This window comes from Lygodium microphyllum, chromosome 23, assembly GCF_053477565.2.
Source record: "Lygodium microphyllum isolate KBCC chromosome 23, Lygodium_microphyllum_v1.1.10, whole genome shotgun sequence".
Classification (NCBI taxonomy): Eukaryota; Viridiplantae; Streptophyta; class Polypodiopsida; order Schizaeales; family Lygodiaceae; genus Lygodium; species Lygodium microphyllum.
In genome coordinates this window covers 72,409,618-72,425,453 of record NC_141157.1, presented here as the reverse complement: position 1 = coordinate 72,425,453, position 15,836 = coordinate 72,409,618, and positions in this window count along the sequence as shown.

Here is a 15,836-nt window from a genome sequence, read left to right as displayed (position 1 = left end):
ACACCGGTCAATAAGTGCAAAAGTAAAAGAGATGATTAATAATAGCATGATGTGTTGTAAGATGAGATGAGGGGTGAGGATAATGGTTTATGTGTTTATAACCTACAGAGTCTTACAATGATAATAAAGCACTTAATGAATATGCTTAGGATAGAGACTAATCTTCTTAAGCTTGAGATTTAGGGTAAAGCATCTTTCACATATTGATTAGAAACATGATTATGACTATGAGATATAGCATTAGTGCTTACAAGCACTCATTTAATAGTATATGTTTACAAGTTTGCTTTCTTATGAGCTTAATGATGTTTACCAAGTGCCTTTGAACTTGAGATGGAGCTTCTAGATTTGTAAGAGACTCCATAAGACTTAAATCACTGATTAGAATCACTATTAGTGCCAAATAAGATGATTAATGTTGAAAAAAGAAAGCTTGAAGCTTTTTGGCTATGGTTGCCAAAAAACCCATAGCTAGGGTCTTATTAATTATGGGCAATAGAGAGGGAATTTCTTTGAGCCCTCTTAGGTGTAGATGGCCCTCTTGGGGGGTTATGTAAGCCCCATAATAGTTGTCTCCAATGTGCAATATGTTGTTCATGGTTTAGCTCAAAGCAGGTCATTGCTTGAAACTACACCAAATTTGTGTCTGTAGCAATGCTGTGCTTTTGCGACCACAATGTCAGGGTTTTATGTGTCAGATTGTGCTTTGAGCTAGGGCAGAGATCTTTAGAAGGGGTATTGAGTTGAAATGCTCTCTTTTTCTCTCCCCACGTCCTCCAATAGAGGTGGGTATGACAGACAACCATGGAGGTGAAGGGTATGATGAGAAATTGGCATACTCATGTGCACTTAGTGGAAAATGGAGTTGAAGGAAGCTTGTTGGATTAGAGATGGCTTTGATATCATATTGAAATTTCAGAGTGAGAGCAAGAGAAAGTGTACACGAGAGAGAGAGAGAGAGAGAGAGAGAGAGAGAGAGAGAGAGAGAGAGTACAAGAAGATCTTACTTAATGAGTTGTTCACAAGTACAATTGGTACACTCTCCTCTACATTGAGAGTGACCTCTAGGCTGTTTAAATAGCCTTTGGATGGCTAGGGTTAGGGTTTTCCTTGCCTTCCAGCTCATTCACACCCAGCTATCCTTATCCACCCTTGTATATAAGGTTCACATGCATCTCTCTCAACAATCCTTTTTTTCAATAAAGTCATAAAATTGGGCATTCATTGGGTGGAATTTCTATTTCAAGCAGACTTTAAAGGAATTTCAGTATTAATCATCTAAACTTTATGCATGTTTCTTTGATGACTTGTGGAGGGTGGAATTTTGTTAGTTAAAAACCTATGCATGATGGCCAAAGATATGGTGAGAAGAAACTCTTTAAGGTACATTTTCAAGCCCAATTATAGAAAATCGCGTTGCTACTTTTACCATAAAGGTTGTAGAATTGAAGAGTAAATTATATGTACAAGAGACTGTTCGATGGGCAAGAACATTTTTCAAACTTAGAAAAGTCACAAGTTTATCGACAAGAAATAGAGAACTTGTTGAAGTCCTTAAACAACAAAAGTACTTGTATCATCATGTGCAATTAGTGATTGAAGTTGTGTGAATAGCCTCTTGTGGCTTTAAATGAGATTGTCACGCTGTATAAAAATGTATAATGTTCTCTTACACAATAAATCAACATCATCACTTTAAATTACAAGCGTATATCTTCAATTTAGTTTGAGTATGATGGGAAAAGATGCTATGAATTATAACTTGCTTATAGAAAATGACTTTTAGATGCAATTGCCATGTTGTATCAAAGCTATGGCTTATCGTCTTATATATGAAATTAATATCATTGCTTTGGTTTATAAGCACATATGTTCAATTTAGTAAGAACTTAGGTTTGACAAGCTTGATTCTTCATCTCTCTCTTTGTGCTGAAGCTTACATATTAGTAAGATTTGAAAGTAGACCTTTTGACCTTTCAACTTAGAAAGATCCATACAACTCTCCCATGTGGTGCTTCCAATCTATATGGAATGAGTAGCAAAGTAGAGAAAATGACTTTTCCGTAGTTAACTTTTGGAAGGCATAGGTGTGGCATGTTTAAGACATCTTAAAGTCGAGTTTCAAGTTTAGCCCAATTCTCTAAATAATCCAACTTATCTCTATATTCCATAGTTTATGTTGTTTGCAAGTATTGCAATGATAAACCATCATTGTGGGAGGAGAAGCAGCAATAGCATATAGACTTCTCTTACAAGTTGTTACTCTCATCCAACTTTGACTCCAATTTAGAACCTCTGACATAGGTAACAACCATGGCTTAAAAGGGCTCATCTTTTGCAAGGAAGGGGAAGGAAGTGCCAGCCTCCTCTATTGGCTACTAATTTGGTGATGTGGTCATCCATCACAACTCTCCAATGCAAGAGAGGAAGTATGAGAGGATGGTGAAGGTGGGGCCATTGAGCCTTATCCATATGGAGGTGCTAAGGCAAAGAGAACTTCCCTTGTACATCGACAAAGTTTGGTAGGTTTTGAAATCCTTGAGTTGAGATTGACATCTAGTTCATGATCAATTAGTTTGCTTTGATAGAGAGTAGTACATGTAAGAACTAATTGGTGCCAAGGAAAGAGTGTTAGTTAGACAACACGTTTCGAATGGATAAATCACAATTGCCAACGTATTCAAGCAAGCATCTCAACATTAAGCCTCGTCTTGGAATGCATGCCAAATTAGAGACCTTGATAGATCGCAACTTTCAATGTGTCACAAATATTTTGACAAAGAGCCTTTTCTTAGGTTGGATTCTAACTTAAGACATGACCGTGGAGGTGTACAAACAAATGAATGGAAGTTCAATCTATTCATAGTTTATACTAAAGCATTCCCAATTGTTAGAAAATAATAAAATTAAACTGACACAAGTGAATACATAGCAGTTTTCAACTACAAAATAAATAAATAAGTTGGAACTCTGTCAATACGAGTGCACTCTAAACTCATAAACGTCCATTAATTTAAATATGTATTTTACGGAATCACTCGTTATGGAATCACCCACATGCACATTAAATTAATATGACACCCGAAAAGGACAGGTGTCTCCGTCAACTTCTCACACAAGGAATCCACCTTGTGTATTGGCACCGGCAAACAAATATAGTTTTATAAAATCCACCGCAAAACCTCATGGAATCCACTGTGGAATAAAAAACTCACGAAATCCACTGTGGAATATGCCTCATGGCATCATACCCCAAGGGTGGGATAGTAATTGCCCTCAATTGCTATTAGCTTAATGTGGAGCGAGCAGTGACTGGTAAGCACTTAGGTCGCATGTGTGCATCCATTGGGTCTCCTCAACTGGATGATTTTTAAATTTAACCAAATATCTAGAATATCTATAGCCAGTTCTAGTGGTCATAAAGTCAGTCTAGGATAATTTCAGGTTTAAGGATTTTAGTTTCTTCTTTTAACAAAGGAGGATTTTCATAGACAGGATGGACATGTAATTGGCCTCTAAAAGGTCGTAGCAAGCTGATATGAAAAGTATTATGTATTTTTCAATGTGGGGATAGTTCTAATTTGTCTTCATTGTCATTGATTTTGTGAATGATTTTAAAAGGTCCATAAAATCTAGGTGCTAGTTTAACAACAGGGTGTCTCTCAACACTTTGCAATCTTCTCTTTTTAATGCGTAACCAATACATAATCATCAACTTTGAAACTCATAGCTTTTCTTTTCTTATTAGCTTGTTTTGTGTATGATTGTTGGGCTTTCGTAATCATGTCTTTGACTTCAGTAAAAATAGTAGCATGCATATTGGCAATATCATTAGCAGCTTCAACTTTGTTTGACAATGATGTAATAGGTGTAGGAAATCTATGTCCATAAATGATTTCAAAAGGTGCTTTTTGTGTAGCTGTATGTGGTGTATTATTGCATTAAAATTAAAGTAAATGTAAGTGTATATCCCATGTTTGAGATTTTGAAATTGTATATGCACGTAAAAGATCTAAAATTGTACTATTAGTAGCTTTTGTTTGTCCATTAGTTTTAGGATAAAATGCAGATAAAAAATCAATCTTAGTATCTAAATTAGCAAACAAAGTAGTCCAAAAATTATTGCAAAATCCAGAATCACGATTTGAAATAATACTTTTGGTAAATCATAGTTAGTGAAAACAGTTTTTAAAAATAATTGTGCAGCTTGAGATGCAGTTAGTATTTTCTTGCATGTAATAAAATATGCTTGTTTGCTAAATCAATCTACAATAGTTCAAAGCATATCATGATTAGCTTGGATATTAGGTAAGCCAGTTATAAAATCCATTAAAATATGTTCCCATGGTCATTTATTAGGAATCGATAAAGGTATAACAAACCATATTGCTTACCATGGTGTCGCTTAACTCTTTGATAAATTAAACACTCAGATACAAAGTTAGAAACATCAGATTCCATATGTGACCAATAAAAATCTTCAACCAATGTACGTAAAGTAGAAATAATACCTCTATGGCCTTGATATGGAGAACAATGAATTTTGTGCAATACAAATGATCTAAATGGAACAATTACACACAACCTTTTCTCATAAAACATAAATCCATCAGAATAAGACAGTGAATCTATTGGAGTCCTATTATTAGCAACTAATTTGTTCCAATCAGCTTGAAAACTGGGGTCTTGGTCATAGATATCTTTTATAGAAATAAGGGAATCAAAAGATATAATGGAGATATTATGGATACTTATTTTTCTACTTAAGGCATCGACAACAATATTCTCTTTTTCAAGTTGATATTGGATAAGTGGATGAAAACTTTGAATAAAAGCAGTCCATTTAATATGACGGTCAGAGATTTGTGACTGACTAAGAAGATGTTTGATACTTTGTTGGTCAGTTTTGATCATGAATTCAGATCCCATTAGATAGTGTTTCCATTGACGTAAAGCTTTTACTACAACTAGCAATTCCTTATCATAGGTAGAATACTTCAGTGCCTCAGAGGGTTTAAGTTTACAGCTAGAGTAGGCTATGGGATGTGAATCTTGCATAAGGACAGCTCCTATTCCTGATTCGCTAGCACTAGTGACTATTAGAAAGAATGGTCTATTAAAGTCAGGTAATTGTAAAATAGTGGCATGGGTTAAAGCATGTTTCAATAAATCAAAAGACCTTTGCTGATTATCAGACCAATGATATACAATACCTTTGTTTAATAATTTTATAAAAGATAACGCAAACAATGAAAAAATTTTCACAAATTTTCTGTAAAAGCTAGCAAGATCTAAGAAAGAACATAATTCATGCATATTTCTAGGGATCGACCAATTCAAAATTGCTTCTATTTTTTTAGGATCAACTTGAATACCATCAGAAGACATAATATGTCGTAAGTATTTAATGTGGATTTGAAAAAACTTACTCTTTTTAGGGTTAGCATATAATTGATTCTCTTTCAATAATTTGAAAAGCAAAGACAAGTGTTCGTAATGGTCATTCTCATTCTTACTGAAAACCAATATGTCATCAAAGAAAAAGATTATACAATGTTGATACTTTAAAAATATGCGATTCATCATACGAGTAAATATGGCTAGTGCATTAGTTAAACCAAAAGGTATAACAAGAAATTCATAATGACCAAATTGAGTTCTAAATGCAGTTTTAAAAATATAAGGTGTATCTAGTCATACTTGATGATATCCAGATTTGAGATCTATCTTGCTAAATATTGTGGCTCCTCGTAGTTTATCCATGAGGTCATCTACCCTAGGGATCTGATATCTATTCTTGACAGTAATCTTGTTTAGGGCACGATAGTCAATGTACATCTTATAGTTATTATTTTTCTTTTAACTAATAGGACAGGTACACCAAAAGGAGAACTACTGGGCCTAATGAGTCCTCGAGTCTATTTTATGATCTTCAGGATGTGTGGGTGGTAAACCAGGTGGTAAGTCAACAGCAAAACAATATTTAAATTGTGAAAGAAATTGTGCATGTCTGCATCTGATTTCCTTAGCTTCAATTTCATTCACCCATACTAAGTATGTTTTGCTACATTTTCTTAATGCACGTTTAGCTTGTGTGTGACTAAGCAATGAAAAATTATCTAAAGTGTGGGTACCATGTGATGTGATTTATTTTTTATTAAAATGAATCTTCATTGAATGTGTGGAATAATCTATATTGGGATTATAATTATGATATTAAGGCATTTCTAAAATAATGTCACTAGATTGTAAAGCCACAACCAATAAATTTCTGCGCTCAACATAATCACTAATTTTAATTCCTAAATCATGAACTTCTTGTGTACCATTATTTCTAGTGCCTAAGAATGCAACCTTTATACGATAATGAATTGGAACAATATGTAAATTTAATTCTTTTACCAACTTTGTAGAAATAAAATCATGTGTGCTCCCATTATAATGCAAAACAATCTTTTCGTGACCATGCACAAGGCATTTCATCGTTAATAATGAATGAGGATTGGGCATACCTGGTAAAATATCTGAAGTGGTACCAATATCATCATCATCTTTTATGAAATCTAGCATTTTTTCATGGTCTTCATCTTCAGTTGCTCCCAAGTAGTTGATGTGAACAATTGGCTTTTTGGATTGACAATTCACTGCTAGATGTTTAGTTTGGTGGCACTTGTAGTAAACTATAGACTTTGCTTTGGAAACATTATTGGTAATGGCTAGGAGTTTAGGTATGTTGGGATTTGTTTGGAAATATGGCTTAGGGTTTGAATTTGTGTTTGATGGTAAAGGAGGGGACCGTGTCCAGGATTTATGGAAAGAAGAAGGAACAAAGAGATTTTGATTGAATCTTCGAAAGTTAGAATTGAATTGCTTTGTATCGAAGTTACTGTTGGTTAGAAATTGTTATGGTTGCTTCTCTCACCCACGAATTTTTTCTTCAACATCACGGGCTAAAGAAATTCTATCCTCCAGAGTCGTTGGCTTGAACATGTTCACCTCTGCATAGAAGTGACCTAGCAGACCAGACATAAACTTGCGCTTGTAGATCGCCTCAGGTACATCTTCAAGCATTCAAAGTTGCAATAAGGCGTTTCAGAAATGCTCAGTATATTGTGAAATAGGTTCAATGATCTCTTTCTTATAGAAGATCCCATTGTTTGATTGCTTTTTCATGGAATTGAGATGAAATAAAAATTTACAAAAATTTCTTTTGAAAAGCCTCCCAAGTAGTAGGACAATCAATACTTTTGCGGACAACAGTCTACCATAACGATGCTCTGTCCACTAAATGGTTAGTGACACATTTGAGTTTGTCTTTTTCGGCATACTGTTCTTCATGGAAATAACCATCAAAATGACTAATAAAAGCGAGAATAGTTTTCCCGTCACGTAGCCCATTAAAAGTATGAAATTTAAAATTTCTTTTACTTATCTTGGCTTCTTTAATGATAGATTGTGCTTCGAGTGTCGCATCGATCGTACGTCGTATAACATTTTTGGATTGCGGTCCATCTTGATCGACAATAGATTGTTGAAGAATAGCCAGTTGAGCTTGCAAAGTTTGACGTGCTCTTCATTCCTCTTGAAGAGCTACATCATAATTATGTCCAATTTTTACTCCACTATTGGTTTTGGTAAATCACCTTTGGTCATAAAGTCTTCCATAGTTTGATCATACATCCTGCAAAATTTCAAACAACCTCACACACTCGAAATCTTGTTAGAGAGATGAGTGTAGCTCAAGGTTGGGTTTACAAGGCTTGGTTTTAAAAAAAAAAGGCTTTTTGCGATCTTTCTTCTTTTGCGGTTATGGTAATTGATGACAGTCTTCTTCCAATGAATACTTCATCCGTGTAGATTGCGTATAACAATCTGCTTACTGGAAATTGGCTCTGTCAAAGTGCATGTATGAACAAGGGCTTACTGGAGTTGCAAAATCAGTTCGAGATTGATTTGGGAAAGAGCTCTGTGTGAACTTCTGCTAAGGAGAAATTTAAAGATTGATTTTGAAGCTTGTAATACGTCCTCCTGCCGTTGACGCTAAAAGTTAGAGAGCTTTAGTCTTTGTTTTAAGCTTTTTTAAGCTTAAGACCCCCAACTAATTGAAGTTTGTTCTCTGTTTTTTTGAGAAGAAGAAAACTTAACAAAAGAACTTGAGAAAAGGTCCTTCGTTGTGACAGAGAGTGGTCCTTCGCGATCCAACAGCACAGTGGGGGGTTCTTCATCGCCAAGAACACGCTGGTATTGACGGTTCATTGCGAGAATGATTGTAGAGCCTGTTTGTTCTAGGAGCTTCATCTTCGCGTGAAATGGTAAGCGATTGGAAGCCATTGATCTCAGCTTTGCTCTGATACCATTGGTGCGCAAATCGAATGCTGGATGCGTATGTAGCGAGCAACGGAAGGTCCCCAAGAACAAAAGAACTCTACTAAAGCTCATAAAACAAGAAGATAGATTTGCACGACATGAATAAAATAGACAAATTGGGTACAATCTCCCTGTATGCCTTGTGTGAGTGCTTCACAAGACATGTAATTATAAATTTATTCATCTCAAAGCTTAAAAATAGCCCAATTTTACAAATAAGTATGTTTTAGCTTTTTTTCAAATAAAGAATAAAGTGGTTGGGCGGCCCAAAAGTCAAGCTGTGCCCAAATACAATGTCCAATAATGAAATATTTAAACCATGCGTCTATGCATATACAAAGTAATAAATATTTGTCAAGTGCTTCAATAAATAAGTGCGTTTAAATAAATATTAGCGCCACACCTTTAATGATAAGACGCGCCCCCATAAAAAATGATAATATTTTCTAGGTAATTTGAATACACGCTATCTTCCAGTGCTTCCCAATGCCACTGTTGCTTGCTCTACACATCAACTGAAGCATTCACAATTGTTAGAAAATAATAAAATTAAATCAACAAAAGTGAATACCTAGCAATCTTGAGCTACAAAATAAATAAATAGGTTGAAACTTTGCATAACCTTAATTTAATACGAGTGCACTCTAAACTCATAAACGTCCATTAATTCAAATATATATTTTGCGAAATCACTCGCTATGGAATCACCCACATGCATATTAAATTAATACGACACCCGAAAAGAACATGTGTTCCCATCAACTTCTCGCACAAGGAATCCACCTTGTGTATGAGCCCCAAAGAATAAATATAGTTTTACAGAATCCATTGCAAAACCTCACGGAATCCACCGTGGAATAAAAAACTCACAAAATCCACCGTGGAATATGCCTCTTGGCATCATTGTAGGTCAATTGAACAAATTGTTCAACATTTTATATTACGCGAAGTGATATAACATAGTACAAAAATGGTTTATTGTATCATGTGGACATCTATAATCAATCCATTTTATTTTTTCATTTATTGTGGGCATTAGAGATGATCGTAATGATCTTGTCCATATACTTATATCTTTCCATAATGAACAAATTGTATTTTGAACCATAGATCTTGTGGGTTATCAATGTTGTGAATAACCACACTTAACTAGAGAAGTAACACTTATTATCTGCATAGAAAAGTGCATAACCTACACAATGACCATTACATTTCCTTGGGGTAGTCACTTAGAAGATTTTTTTGCCTCATTTGAGACAACTAATGGCACAGTGTAAATGAAATGAGCATAAACTATATATAAATAAGACACATCAAAACATAAATTAATTTCAATATTACTACTAGTACTCACAATATATTATGGAATATGTATATATATATATATATATATGCTTGAACACACGAAATAGTGGACTATGTAAATTTTAGAGGATGACAAATAGACCAGAGTATATATTGCCAATCTTTAGAATTTGAGGGATATTTTGTAAATTCCCAAAAACTTTAAGGGCATTTCTAATGTTTTCCCCTGAGTTGAATATAAAAAGAATGTGGTATTTTTCAAGTTTTGAGAAAATAGTCATTAAATTGTTCCCATCCAAGTAAAAAGGAGTTGATTAAAATATATATATTATTGTAGAAATATTTGAGCAGCCTTTTTAAGTACCTTATCTCAAGGGCCCCTATATACATAGTATGGTTTATGAATTATGAACCAATGATAGATCATATAGGATCTCTACTGATTGAAAGTGAGGATTGGTTGGATATGGTCTTGCTTGTATCAAATGTAAGAACAATTGGTATGAGATGAACTATCTAGATAGCGATTGCCAAAGATGTTTTGAATTTGGCATGTTGCAATCAAGATATGATACTTTCACCATATGTGCAAGTGAATCCCCTTCTTCTAAGCTTCAAAGTTACTTTAATATAGTAAAAAGTTGATATATCTATAGTTTATGCAATTGGTCTATGAAGCATTGGATCTATCACTCAATACTCATCAATTTTCAGGTGTTTGAAATGGATTTTTAAAAATATCTTATGGGGAAAATCTTTTCTTGAAGGTTAAGAGTGGTCCATGTTACTGTGTTACCAATATTAACACTATTTTTGCACCACAAGGTGCTATGGGTTTTTGAGATGTGGTATTTTGTACTTTCAAAATATTTTTTACTTGTAGCATAAGTGTGTTGCTTTTGGTTCCTCCATATGTATTTGTGCTAGTTTAGCTAAAACTAGGGCTAGCATTGAAAATAGGTATAATGACAATAAAAATGGTATAATAAAATTATGGTGCACAAACACATCTAAGTTGCTTTTGAATCAAATTTAAACTTAGATTGGGTATCATCAAAACCTCTGATATGTAAGGGACTTCTTGAATATCTAACTTATAATGGCTAGCATGTGTATGTCTCAAATCACAACTATTAACTTGAATGGCTAAGATCTTGAAATGTGCTATTGACAACATGGAGTACTTCTTTGGCGCCAATGTCCCTCAAAGGTATTGTTAGATTAGAAGAAATCACACTAATGTAGCTTAATAACCACCAAGAGGTGTTACTAACTAACATTTAATTTTTCACCAATTATTGTTATAATATTAGTTAGAGAATTATTAGCCAACATGTCCTCTTGATAGGCCAACCATACATCATACAAAGATAAGTCCTACTTACATGATTCATCCAAATGGAATGTTCTATTATAAAAAATATGGCAACATACATTATTAAGTTAAAATACAATAATTTTTTTATTCATCTCCTCATCTACTAAGGCAAAAGCATGGATAGAGGAAGCTTGGGGTTCCTTGTGAAGAAAAAAAGGCATATTTTCTTATTCATGATAATTGCTTATTTTGAGCTATTTTTACACTATTTTTCATGAAAATTGAAGGGCTTTGGCTCTAGATTACACAATATTTTTCATAAAAATTTAATACAAACAAGATTGTAAAGCTGTATTTGATCATGCTGAGGTGGAGTTAGAAGTAGAGACTTGGGATATATTTTAGATGGGAACTTTTAGGGAGCAGGAAAAATAATAAGTGATAGAAAGTGAATGCAGGGAAAGATTATTAGTGAAAAGCGTATACATTTTAGAGACGTGAAAAATATGGGTATAATTTAGCATGCATACATAGCATTCGGGTTAAGAAGCCATGGGCACGGTCAAACATAGGTCCAGATATGTGGAAGGGTGCAAAAAAAGCCAACTCAAGTGGGAAAACCTTAAAATTTAAAAAGAGGATATTCAAGAAGTTGAAGGAGGATGTCATGGGAAGGGGGGGGGGGGGGGGTGAGCAAAAAGTAAGAAAAGGATCAAAGAATGGCCATCATGTTCATTAGAATGTTGATTAGTTTGCTACATCACTTGGCCTCAATTTTAGCATCATATGTTGCAGACAATCCCTTTCCTCATCATCCTGTTCTTGAAGAGCATTCTTGGGTGTAGGGAGAGAGAATTTTCAGCAAGATTAAGGAAAAATAGGGAATATTATAGAAAAAGTGAGAGAATAAGATATTTGAACATTACTAAGCTTGAAGGGAGAGGAGGAGCAAGCATTAGTATCATCGAATACGGCTGAAGATCTTCCTTTCTCTCATTACTCGAGTATGCCAAGTTCTATTATAGATTGAATGAAAAATGCATAGTTTGAATGATTTGTTATTGAATACATTGAATTTATGATTTTTGAGTTTCAAATGGATGAAAAGAAGTTGAATGCCTGCATTGGATGGATTAAAATGATAAGAAATGATTCAAAATAGACTAAAAATTGTATTTTTAGGTCATAATTAAGGGATATTAAGAATTATGGGTAGTATTAATGGAAAATGAATTGAAATAGAGCAAAAAAATAATAATATGAACCTAGGGATGAAGTTTTACATTCTGGAGATGAACCCATTAAGAGATATATGCATTTTAGTGATAAAAATAGTATTTTTTTATCATAATAAGGAAAATTAAGAAGATTAGTGAATGATGAAGGATGAAACCCAAATACAAAGTTGAATTATAGTATGATGGATCTCCTCATGAGTTCTTAGATTTAATGAATCTCTAGAATTAGAGATATCTATTTTTTAGGGTTGAAAATGGCAACATTTGGGTATTTTTAGTAAGTAATCAGTGAATATTAAGAGTAAATGAGAAAATTTGTTGATGCCAAACAAGGGATGGGCTACATTCATTATGGAGAATATCTAGTTAAGAGAGTTTAAGTTTTCGAGTTCAAGAATAATTATTACAAATACTTTTATTTTTTGAGTATTAATAAATACAAAATAATAAGTCTTGATAATGAATAAATTAGTAAAAAAAATGAAAAGAGACTATTTATTGTATGTTTAGATTTTTTTGTTAAAATTTCGTGGCCAATGGAATCTATTTGCAAGTACTTTCTTTGTAAAATGCTATTCAGGGCTAAAGTAACGATTAGTGTATACTAGTGGTTTTACTGAAGTATTAACTGAGGTTAATGGTGAATTAAGAGTTTTTAGATAATTTCTTTCACTGATTTAAATGTTGAGTAAAACGGGTTTGATATGTTAGGAGTTATAATTCAAAATAAGGGTTAAGAAGAAGTAGTATTTGAAAGACCGCAAGTAACTTAAAGGGGACTATTGGGTGAGTTGATAGTTGGACTACATAAGGGAAAGATAGAATGTATTTTATATTGATAATTTGGGGATAAAGAAAGCGTATAACTCCACTTCCAATCCTTAGTTAACACAATGACTTCACATATAGTCATCTTGCCCATATATTTAAGGGCTTCTTAGGGGATCATAATTTTTTGGTGCATTTGTCGGGAGTGGCAAGAGTGTTAATTAAGGAGAAGAGAGGGTGGCTTTGGCCATTTTACTAATTTAAGAATAAACTAAAAAGAAAATAAATTTTAAGGCAGAGATGACATACTAAAAAGGAATACAACACGGAGGGGAGATCTATAAGATCTTTTGATTACTTAAAACCAAACTTCTTCCAAAGTTCACTATCCTGAAAGGGACCAAATAACAAAGTGCCACAAGTATGGTAGGAGCAACATATAAGGAGTCTTCCCTAAGAGATGTGGAGAAGCTATAGAGCTTAGGATTATAACTTTACACTTACTTGCCCTTGATGCAGGACTTAATTAGTCATTTTGAGATTAAGCAAAAGAATTATCAACCTAAGAAAATGAGACTCTAATGAACCGTTACAATGAATCTTTCTTATGAGGCTTCTTCCCCGAATTGCCATAGAATATTCAATGTATTATCATGGATAAGGCAAGTGATACCGAGTTAGTGGATGGGGGCAAACACTTTGGAACTCAACTGTGGGTTGATGTCGAGCAATTATGCACTTGGAATTGGATGTTTCAAGATGAAGCAAAGGGGATTGACTTGTTAGCATCGCATTTTAAGTTAGTCAATGAAATTCGACTTAATATCATTAGTGTGAACCACCATTGCGACTGGTTTTCTAGTGAATCGTATGTGTCTTTTAGAAGAATAGACTTGGCTAAAGTGTCTCAGTGTGGGTAGTAATAACGAAGGGAGTCAATGTAACATTTGATACAAAGGAAGCGTGGGAAGTGGCTGAAATTCTAGTCTTAGTAGAAAAGTTTAGTGATGATATAACCTATGGGGCTGAGGATAAGGAACTACTTGACATTCTTTGGAAGTTGAGTTTACACAAACAAGGTCTCTTACAATAGAGAGTGATAGGAGGATGTGCACAGTAGAGAAAGGTGTCATGCACCGAAGTGAATGAGTGAAAGCTAGAAGTTGGCACAAGAAGAGAGAGCCAGAAGAAGATTGGAAAAGAAAGCTGACCGAATAGTGGAGCAGTTAGAACAATTGAACACTGAGCTACAAAATACTTTGCAAGGTGGGCTGAATTTGTCACTAGAAAGCGCAAAAGTCGTTGGAAAGCCATCTTCTATTGAAACTGAGTTAGAGTACGATTGGGAGAGGCAAGCAAGAAGCTCCAAGGGAACGAGTGTTGGTACCAATAAGGGTAGCTTGAAGAAGGGGTTAACTACTGGTGAGAAGAAAGAAGAAGACACATTTAGCACAAAAACTAAGAGAAAATATGGAACATTACATCGAAAAGATGAAAAGGTTAATTAGAAAGATGGGACAAAATGCTCCTTCAAAGGAGATGCAAAAACAAAAATTTATTGAGGACTATAGGAAATTGTTAGGAAACATGTAAGCCTTAAACAACTAGCTACTTTGGCTGACACAAAGACAGAAGCATGATGGTGGGAGGAAGTGCAATTAGGGTAGTTGAAGAGGAAGGGGTTATATAATAACCTTGGATCGGTTCCCTTAAATATGTCACCCTCCATGGCAACTAGTACACCATATGTAGAAGCTCCAATTGCTCCTTAGGTTGCGTATATGACAAGTGTAGGTGTGACCCCATCATCCATGCCATATTCAGGATTAAATCCGTATATGGTGCCCCCAATATACCCATCACCATCGACAATTACTACATCTACATGTCGGAGTATAGATGAGTTCAAGGTGGCTGAGCTAATAGCCAAATCTTTGGAAAATATGAAGAAAGAGACTTTAGCTGAAGTGAAACCCAATGTGAAGGGAGTCTATAATGTTACCTAGCATGCTAGTGCAATAGGATTCACTCAAGCATCTAGTCAATAGAACGCCACCCCACAAAGGTCCCAATACCTGGTATGGGAAATATCATGGTTTCAAACATTTAGCAATAGAATGCCTCACGCCAAGTAGAGTGGTTCTTGATCAGCCAAGAAATTTATTTTGCAAGTATTGGTGCGCAAATCGGATGCTGAATGCATACGTAGCGAGTGCCGGAAGGTCCCCAAGAACAAAGAATTCTACTTTAAGCTCAAAAATCAAGAGGATAAACTTGCATCACATGAGGCAAAAATAACAATTGGGTACAATCTCCCCCCATGCCCTTGTATGAGCGCTCCACAAGGTATGTATTTATAAATTTGTTCATCTCAAAGCTCAAAAATAGCCCAATTTTACAAATAAGCATGTTTAGCTTTTGTGTTTGCTTTTGTCCAAATAAAGAATAAAGTGGTTGGGCGGTCCAAGAGTCAGACTGTGCCCAAATACAATGTCCAATAATGAAATATTTAAACCTGCACCATGCGCATGCAAAATAATAAACATTTGTCAAGTGCTTCAATAAATAAGCAGGCCTAAATAAATATTAGCGCCATGCCTTTAACAATAAGATGCGTGCCCATAAAAAATGATAATTTCTTCTAAGTAATTTGAATACACGCTATCACCAAGTGCTTCCCAATGCCATCGCCGCCTGCTCTCTACACATCAACTGAAGCATTCACAATTGTTAGAAAATAATAAAATTAAATTGACAAAAGCAAATATCTAGCAATCTTCAGCCACAAAATAAATAAATAGGTTGGAACTCTGTCCTAACCTTAATTTAATACGAGTGCA